Source organism: Mustela nivalis, assembly GCF_964662115.1.
Source record: "Mustela nivalis genome assembly, chromosome: 3".
Classification (NCBI taxonomy): domain Eukaryota; kingdom Metazoa; phylum Chordata; class Mammalia; order Carnivora; family Mustelidae; genus Mustela; species Mustela nivalis.
This window is the reverse complement of record NC_139022.1, coordinates 60215601-60226283: the sequence shown is the minus strand read 5'-3', so window position 1 is coordinate 60226283 and position 10683 is coordinate 60215601.

Below are 10683 nucleotides of genomic sequence, written 5' to 3'. Positions count from 1 at the left end.
ATTACTCTATAAACATTATTTCTTACCTTTAAATGTCTCATAAGATGTTTCATGATGTCAATTAAGGGCAGAAGAACCTGATTTGATATTACACTAAATGGAGAGGAAGGTGATATTCTTTTAAGAGTATTACAGAAGATCTCTACTTGAAGAGTAGTCCTCCTACCTTCAAACACTGATGGGCTGAAGAAACATATGTTAAAAAAAAGACCAAGATTTTAATAAAATCTACATAGAAATGTATGAGTAATTGAGGCCTGAGGAATTATGTTTTAATTATAAGGAGTCTAAAATGTGGTTTATGTTATGAATATCAACTGAATTCAATGGGAAAGGTCTATAATGTGGTTAAGGCTCAACACTTTTTTTAAAATAGATTTTTATTTATTTATTTGACAGACAGAGATCACAAGCAAGCAGAGAGGGAGGAGGGGAAGGAAGCTGGCTTCCCGCCAAGCAGAGAGCCCCAAGCAGGGCTCGATCCCAGGACACTGGGATCATGACCTGAGCTGAAAGCAGAGGCTTTAACCCACGGAGCCACCCAGGCACCCCAAGGCTCAACACTTCTATACTGCCTGGTTAACATCAACTTTTATCATTTTACAAGCATGAAAATTTTATTCTCATGAAGAGAATGACTAAGTCTAAATATTTTCTCACAGTTATTCTGTTAATATAAAATTACATGGCTAATATTAATTATAATTTCTTAGAACTTTCTCTAGTATATATATCGTAAGGAAAAAAGACAACCGTTCATTCAATAGACCCATTTTTTAGCATCTCCACTATATATCAGTTACTATATTAGATACTGAGATTCAAAAATGAATAGTATGTTGTTTCTTTCCTTAAGATGCTGGCATCTATTAGAGTGAGAAAATATTAAACCTACAACTACAGTATATCAATTTATTATAGTTTAGGTAGTTTTTGATCTGAATCTTGAAAGCTGAGTAGAATCTAGAAGAAAGCTGAGTAGGACCATGAAGAAAAGACAGAACATAAGAGAGAAGAGTTTATGCAAATGCATAGAAGAATTCGCATTGATGATGTGTTCAGATAACAGTCACTCTTTCTGAGGTAAATGATGCATTTGGGTGTACGTTTGTGAGCCGCAGGATAAGTCCCTGAAGCCAGATCATGGGGAGGATCTTTTCAATGACAGTCTAGCCTGCAAGGCCACCTTGAAACCATTCAAGCATTTTGAAAAGAGCTTCTAAGTAGTAGTGTTAATGGTGGATTATAGTATGATAAAATAAAAGGCAAAGGGAAAAATGAAATTATTGAACTTAGAAATTGGTTTGGGGTGCAGAAAAATTATCCATTGTGATTGTTCCCATTGTCATCACAACTTATACTGGTTTTCACACATTGGAAAGCCACTCGTTTTTAAAGCACCTGAAATTAGTCAAAATCCCCCAAATTTATCACATTACACCTAGACTCAAACCATCTATATACAATAATTTGAAGAAAATTCTTAAAATTTCATGTGCCAGCCAAGTCTCTGTTAAAAGGAAAACAATCGTCCTTTGGATTGGAAACACCATCTGGATCACTTCAAACCTACCAGGCACTAAATGCAGCACTAAAATGCCTAAAGTCTGAAATTTATAAGTAACAACAACAAAAAAACCTTAAAAGAATTTTCAGATTTTTAAAAACTTCCCTCCAGTAAGGCAGGTTGGCATTTTCTGCACTGCTCCTGCGTTTAATAAAATTTCATGTGACTTTCTAGAAGGGATATTATGAAGATTAACAAGATCGTGTTTTAAGGTTTTTCAGGTTCTTCCAAGAGTGAAGCTCTGTGAGTTCAGATGTAACATTCATTTTTCACTTCAGAGTCATCTGAATCCCAGGGATATCAGAGTGAAGCAAACCCAACTTCCCTCCAAGGATCTTACTACCTACATGAAATAGTTAAAATAATATTTAGTAGAGAATTAGAACTATTAATGTTTGAATTATTGAGCAAGAAATGTGCTAAATAACTGTGTCCACATTACTTATAGATGTCTTGAAAGGCCCTTAATCATACAGAAAAGGGTTTTTAGGACACCTGGGTGGCTCAGTGGGTTAAGCCTCTGTTTTCGGCTCAGGGTCCTGGGATCAAGTCCCGCATCGGGCTCTCTGCTCAGCAGGGAGCCTGCTTCCCTTCATCTCTCTCTGCCTGCCTCTCTACCTACTTGCGATCTCTCTCTCTATCAAATAAATAAATAAAATCTTAAGTTTTTACCCATATCAGGATAATGCAGGGATTTCCTCATTGATTATTTAGATTGAGGGAAGGAAGAACTAGTATTGCAGGTAAGAAGAAATGTGGATTAAAAATGAACTTTTAAAGTATGGGCAAATCAAATTTATTTATTTTAATCAATTCAAGCAGTCAGTAATATGTATCCAATAGTCCTTGATACAAGTGTTCTGAGAAATTATAAGAAAGCAGTCAATTCAACAAAATAATCAGTTACTTGGTTTTTTGGAGACTCTTGAATTTTACTGGTAAAGATAGTATATAGACATAGGTATATTCATAAGCAATGGAAATATTACCTGGTATTTACTAATAATACTGCTCATAAAGGCTGTGCCAAAGGCTGCTAAAAGTGAAGATCTGCCCTTTTTTCACTTCCATTAATTTATTCAAACAGCATTTATTATTACCTGACATAAATCCTTTTGTAAATAGGTTGATATGGCCTACCTTGTAATTCCTTTGTTCATTCAAACATTTATTAATACCCAGACACAAGGGCAAATACAAAACAAAGTAAGCTATAGTCAATGTCCTTAAGGTCTTTTTACTAATAGTGATAGGGTCATATATGTAAATATATTATAAATTCATCTTACATATAAAATAGAACAGTAATTAAGATGTATAAATAACATAATGAAGGCTAAATGCTAAATCAAGGGTTCTCAAACCTGAGGATATTTTTGAATCACCTAATTTTTTTTTTTAATTTAAATATAGTGCACAGGGCACCTGGGTGGCTCAGTGGGTTAAGCCTCTGCCTTCAGCTCAGGTGGTGATCTTAGGGTCCTGGAATTGAGTCCCACATTGGGCTCTCTGCTCAGCAGGGAGCCTGCTTCCTCCTCTCTCTCTCTGCCTGCCTCTCTGCCTACTTGTGATCTCTCTCTCTGTCAAATAAATAAATAAATAATTGTTAAAAAAAAAAATAAATATAGTGCACAGCTCCTCCTTCTGCCAATTCTGGTTTAGTTGGGCTGAAATGGAAAACCAGAAGTTTTTTTTTTTTTTTTCCCCCAAAGCTCTGCTGATTCTAATAAGTATCCAAAGTTGAAGAAAACCTAATTGTTTGCTTAAAGGATTAGAAAGAGACATGTAAAATATAGTGTTGAAATTGATGTAGCTCCTGAGAAATCCTATGAGAGACAAGGGAAATTCCTAAGGATAGCTACTTGTAAATTGAATGAAATATGGTAAATTTCAGAGCAAACTGAAATCCCAGGCATCACCAAGAGGAGTGGAGATTTCCATGGCACCCTCAGACCTTCCTAGTCATTGATGTACCAGAAGACAATAGTCTCCACTGATAGCATATGCCATCAGGAACTATAGTTATACAATTTGGAGTTCCCACTCAGTTTTCCTTCGTAATAAACAAAAGCAAATAAAATAAAAACACAAGGGTATCTCTATTTCAGAGTTTTTTGAGATCAACTTCCAGGTATATGTTTGCATTAGACTTACTGTGTCCACAGCGATGAGGAGAGTACAAATCAGGTAAAAGGTGATCTTTTGAGCCAAGCAAAGAGAGGCTTAACATAAATAAAACCTTGGGACTAAAATGTACTATATTGAAATTCCCAATCACGACTTACCCAGAAAAGTCTGAGACCAAAGTTTTACAGCCTTATAAAAATATTTTCTCAGTAGCATCATGCCTCTATGTAATATTTTAAAGCATGCCTAGTCATTTGGATTCAGCACAGCTGGAAAATAAGAATCATCTGAATGAATAGGTGAGTTTCTTCATCAGCGGATTTTAAATATACATAGGCATTCACCCCCTCTTCACTACCCCTTTTGAAGCTTCAGGCCTTGGATTCAAAGCATGATTCTGTTTAGCACTCTCTAATTGATAAACTTAAATACATCTTTAGCATATACAAAAAATGTATACAGCTAGAATTTTCATCAAACACCCATAATGTCATTTTTTCTAATTCAAATTGGCTGTGCACCAACAGCTTATTAACAAGGTATTTTCTTGCTTCTTGGGGCAAAACATGGGGTATGTAAACATGTGTAGGTAGAAGTTAAGGAGTATTCTTTAGAGCTAACATGCATGAGTAGTCAAAACAAAAGCTTTTAACTATAAGTTTTATTCATAGAAGAGATAATAAAGATGTGCTTTTTTTTTCTTTTCCTTTTCAAGAGAGATCATTGTATAAGTATGTTTATTGTTGGGTCATCTCATTGTTTGTCACTAGCCTTCATGAGGTGTTTAGTTTTATTCCTCATCTATTGCTATAAACATCACTTTTTTTTTTTTTTATTGCTCATGTAACCCATACTTACTAGTACCACAGCATCACCACCAAAGGAGACACTAGGGGGCTGGAAGTCTGTTCCCCAAGCAGTTATGATCTCAGAAATCTCCAAGTAACTCAAAGCTGCTGTATAAGGAGTCCCATTCGGTGACCGAAGCAGTCTCTTGTATTGAGCAGAAGTGTCAATTCCTTGAAAACAGTCAAGGAATAACAGTAATAAGACAGAGTGAAATTATTTATATAGTGAGGGATCTTTTTTACTAGGTTAGATATCAGCTATAGACAGTACGTGGCAGCAACAACAAAGACAAGACAAAAGATGGCAAGGACACTTGGTCCCACCCTACTGCTTTCAATTTCATTATTCTCCAAAGATAGAGACAGCCATCAAGGACGGCATCTTCTGAAACAAAGGACAGAAATCAATATCTTCCTGAGCAGGAGGCAATGTCAATAAGATATCTCAACCCCCCTTCTGAAGATGGCAAAAAGTATTTTCTCAACAGTTGCTGAAATCCATTTTGCCTCATTTTCACAAAGAAATGGTAGTTTCCCTTTCCTGACTACACTCTTATATGTGGTTGGCTTTCATCCCTTCTCCTCTGTTCTGTGCCCAAGCAACAGTCCAACCCCTCAAATTCATCTTTGTATCCACTGGGCAATCACAAGGCAGGCGGACACATGGGTTCCTCAGGTCATTATTGTCGTATGTTATATTAAAGATTGTGAGGATAGGAAAAACTCTATGTCTTAGTCTGTTGGGGTGTCTACAACAAAATACCACAGACTGGGTGGATTATAAATAGCAAACATTTATTTCTCACAGTTTTGGAGGCCAGAGGGTAGAGGGTGTCAGAATGGTAGTGTGAGGACCCTTTCTCAGGCCCCAGATTTTTCATTGTCTCTTCTTGTAGTGGAAGGAGTGAGAGGTTTCTCTCTGGTTTCTTCTATAAGAGAGATCCCATTCATGAGGGCCCCACACTGATGATTTCCCAAGGGTCCCCCCCCCCCCTTGTGGGTTAGGGTTTCAACATATGAATTTTGGAGGGACACAAACCTTCAGACCACAGCACTAAGGCTTCTTAAATGTTTGGGCTCTCCCTGGCTTTAGTAATAGAAAATGTGTGTCTAATAAAATAGCAGATATGAGATATTTCATATACCCAGGGCTTGGGTTTTTTTAAGTCTTTTGTTTTGTTTTGCAATGTTGGTGAACAACATTGCCTTGGGTAAGTATGTAGCATATGTATGTAAAATAGAAATGGATTGGAAACCAAGTATATCCACTTCATATGAGAAGTTGTCTTTGGGAAGGGAAGGAAACTAATGGAATGACAGGGAGTTGGAGAAGACTGGCTAAATTTGTAATGTCTTGTTTTTTTAAAAAATGATGGGGCAAATATAACTAGTGGTATGTTTTAATGTTGTTTGCTATGATGAGTGTTTTTTATATTGTTCTTTCATTTTTTCTGTATCTTAAGACCTCAAAAATATTAAGAAAACAAGACTATTAGCTAATCACATGTTCATTGTGCTATCTCTTTTTGAAGGAGATGTTTGCAATTAAAATACCCATCCTTGCTGTTCAATTGGCAGTTGCATCAAAGAAATCTTCATTGGGTATTAATCAATTCAAGATCACAATTTTAATGTCACTAGTCATCCTGCTTTTAAATAAATACATTAATATTCAAATTCATGTGTAAGTGCCCCATATATCTGATTAACTGAAAGTTAGGCAAGCCTTAATATATGCAGAATACCATTCATGTGCTCTAAAAAGCAAATGAAGAAGCTGGAATAAATATATTATGAGTTATATGTGTCTGTCTTTTATGGAAATGAAGAAAAATTCCCTCAGGAAGAACCCAGATACTTGGCTGTTTTCATAATTTACAAGGTATAGTGCTAAATACAATACCTGGCAAAGCATCAGTAAGGGTAAGAATGAGTACATTCATCTATAATAGTAAGTTATGAATAACATTTATATTACATATGTGCATCACACATAGCAACTGCGTGTGTATAAAATTTCTTTGAGTACTGTGTTGTTTATAAGAACTTTCCAAAAAGGATCCCCAAATTATTGATGACTGTTTACTTTCAGCCCATGAATCATTTCCTGAAGATATTTTACAATTGTGATTCAGCTGGGCTTTTAACGGACTTATTTATTTTTTTGTTTCCTTTTTTAAAAATCACCATTTCTGTTTTCAGATTATTCACAGGTCTGGCCCCTCTCATGGGGTAACCACCAGACACATCTGTTGATTTCTCCCCAAATGACGATAGCAACAAGAGTGCACTTACAAAATAAAGGCCAGGGAGGGAGGGAGTCTTTTCAAAACACAACAGGGAAAATCACCCGAAACGAGAGAAATGAGATAACCAGCAGATGCTCCAGAATATGGAAGTCATCTGTAAGCATTTAGCAGGATTGAGAATGCTCAAACAGTTCTCCATTTGCCAGACGCCCGAAATAGAGACAGATGAGCTATTTCTCTGAACTTCAACAACAGCGCCCGCTGAAAAAGCAAACCCTTTCTGTCAAGGGTCACTTGTCGAAACTGTTGACTGTAAATCAGAGTTCTCCATTTTGGCCTTATGGTACCCAGAATATACAGCCAAAATGTTCCTATGTGCATCTTACCTGCGGCAGGAAGATGATCATCCTTGGTCTCTGAAGGTCTGCAGGGATGGGGACAAATTGTTTACATGTTTTGAACAAAGACACCTTTTTGGAAACCCACATGTTGTATGCACTGTTTCTTATCTTTCCCTGGCAAGTAAGAAGTGTCCCCAAATGAAATAACCCACATTTCAACTGCGTCGGTAAATAGTGGTGAGGATATTTAGGTCTGGAAATGGTCATGAAAAGGCCCTTTATGTATTTTTTTTTTCCTCCCGAAAATAATTGCTGCTGCATTACACCGTGTCTTTTAACCTGCTTTAGAAGAAAGGAATGTCTTTCTGTGATGTGTATTATCAGGAATCCTTCTCCTCATATTGTTTAGATCATGAGTCTAGGTTTTTGTTTTTTGTTTTGTTTGTTTTGTTTTGTTTTGTTTTTTTGTTTTGTTTCTTTGTTTTGTTTTGTTTGGTTTGGTTTTTTGCCCTTGCTCCCAGGGTGTCTGAAACATTTAAAAGGAATAGTGAGCAGTCAGAACTGCTCATGCTGGCAGTGGGTGCCTTACAGTTTACCATCATGTAAATGTCAATTTTGCTTTCATTTATGGAGCTGAGCAGAGATAAATCCCAGTAGCATTCAAAGAGATCTCTAGATTTCAGTTTGCCTCATTTCTGTGTGTGGCCTGAACGGTCAACCCCAAGCTTCTCTGTTCCTCTTCATCCTGTTTAAACTCCATTACTCTTTTCCTTTAATTTTTCCAGCTCTCTCAAGAAGCTAGGGGGATCTCTAGTGAGGATAGAATATATTCTAGGCCAGTGGTTCTCATGCTGTGGTCCCAAGACCAGCATGGAAACAGACTTGGGACTGCTAGAAATAGAGATTCTTTATATCTCATCTATTGAAATAGAAACTCTGGAGTTGAGGTCCAATAATCTGTGTTGTAATAAACCCTTAGGTCATTCTGACACACACCAAAAAAATTTTGAGAAACACTGATCTACACCACAGTGCAGAGTTTCTCTTAGGAACTCTGCAAACCATCACCTCTGGAAAACACCAGTTTTCCCCCATGGAACTCCCCATGTGAGAGCCTGAATATTTTCAGATGCCCTTTTTGCGTCTACTAATCTCCAGGTATAAAAGGAATCCCATTTCAATTATGCCTGGTGTCAATGTTTGGAGTAGATAGTGATGGATCAATTTGCATTAAGAATTTATCCTGGATCAGCAAAACAGATTATACTATAGCCCCAACGACTTCCAAAAATGACACTTCTTTGATTTTTCTCCTCCACTAATGTATACCAAAAAGGAGATTTTTAAAGCCTTGCAGAATAGCGGAGCCAACTGTGCAGAAGACAGGCACTCCAGTTGGTTGATGAAAGGATTATACTTGCCAGTGAAGTATCCTTATTGGTGGATAAAGACAACTGATTGATTACCTTCCTTAACGAGCTTTGATTGTACTACTCAGCTGAATGAGGTTTTGCAGGATTTTTTAGATTATATTCCAAAAGAATGTGTGGTCAAAATATGCCACTGAGGAACTACAAAGTCAGGGTTTTATGGCATTTCATCAAAAAACCGGTAACATTGCACACACAAAGGAAGTTTCAAAAGGGATTTTGTGAAGTGGCAAAGTTTATGAATCAGCTCAGAATAAAAGTACTGAACTTACCTTAAGAAAATACATGACTGGGGGCTCGGTGGGTTAAGCCTCTGCTTTCGGCTCATTTCATGATCTCAGGGTCCTGGGATCAAGCCTCACATGGGACTATCTGCTCAGCGGGGAGCCTGCTTCCTCCTCTCTCTCTGCTTGCTTCTCTGCCTACTTGTGATCTGTCAAATAAATACATTTTAAAAAATAATATTTACAAAAAATAAAAAAAAGAAAACACATGACGGCGTATTTTGTTGTTGTGCCTCTGAAAGGTGTGGTTGTTAAGCTCTGTTGAGAATACTTCTTCAGCGTCATAGAAATTACATTCTTTTTTTCCCTCCTCTGCGCAGCCTGTAGCCAGGTCAGGCCCCTCCCCACACCACATCTGTAACCTCTGGAACTCAGGTCAGAGAAAGGGGAAAGATTAGAGGGAAGACTGGCCTATGAAAATGCCTAAAGGTGGAGAAGGGCTCAGTCATCAAAATCAATCAGCAGTCCCCTTGCTTTCAAAATGGGAACAAGATTTACCTTTTTTTAAAAAAATATTTTATTTATTTATTTATTTGAAAGAAAGAATGAGTGGGGGGAGGGGGCTAGAGGAAAAAGAAGAAGCAGACTCCCCACTGAGCAGCGAGCCTGACATGGAGTTTGATCCCAGGACCCTGGCATCATGACCTGAGCTACAGACAGGTGCTTTACGGACTGAGCTACCCAACAAGATTTACTCTTTATTCAAGAAACTTCACCATCAAGTATTGTGGCAATGTCTTTCAAAATGAAAATGCCATTTGATTCTGTATTTCTCATTTCTTAAGGCTTGAGAAGACCACATTGTTACTTGGCACTTTCCAGATACTCGCTGAGTTCTGGAGTTGGTGGTCCAAAGGTAAGCTCACCCCATCTCATGTCTCAGACCCATAGGCTCAAGCTGTTTCCTCCAGAACCACATGCAGGTCACAGGCTCAAAATCCCTGAAGGTTTCTTAGCAGGAGACAGCCAGGCAGCCAAAAGAATTTCTAGGTTTCCATGATGATTAGAATATAATATAGTGTTTTAGCACAGAAATGATACCCTTAATTATTGTGAATACACTCGAATGCCTGCTCTTTGCAGAAATAACCTCAATGCACTGAAACAGTAAGAACTACTACACAAAATACATAAAAAAAAAAAAATCTGTCCATTTTAGGAATACTTTGCCCCTCACTGGGAAGAACAAAGCAATAGGAATGAAATGGCATTAGGATGTTACAAAGGAGTGCAGTCACTTCAAGTTAGGGTGTCAAGAGCCACTGCTTTGCACTGAATCCACTTTCTATACCCTTCAACTGTCTGAAAAAAGAGAGCATGCTATGGAGACTGTTATCTGTACCTCTTGGGGACATTAATGAAACATGAACAAATACAACAGGCATTAAAAAATATATATAGGCACTGTTTCATTTTTCAATTACTTTTGACAAAATAGGCTGGGCCACACTCTAAGCTCAGAAATGTAGTCTTTGGTGCAAATACAGAGACATTCCAGCCCCAAAATTAATCTGAATAGTTATAGAAAGGTGAAAATTCACAGGGAATAATTTATGTCCTTCTTTCTACACTAGAGGTAAATCAAGTATCACAGAAATTCTGCTCTAAATAAAAAGTGAAAGTATTCAGCATTCTAGTTTGGTGGTTTTTTAAAATGGTATTTTTCCCTTCACCTCTTTAAGTCCATCCAAAATTCAGAGCATCTATACACACACACACACACACACACACACACACCACACACACACCATGTACACACACTATGTACATAGTGTGTGTGTGTGTGGTGTGTGTGGTGTGTGTGTGTGTATAAATGTGTGTATGTATATAAATGTAC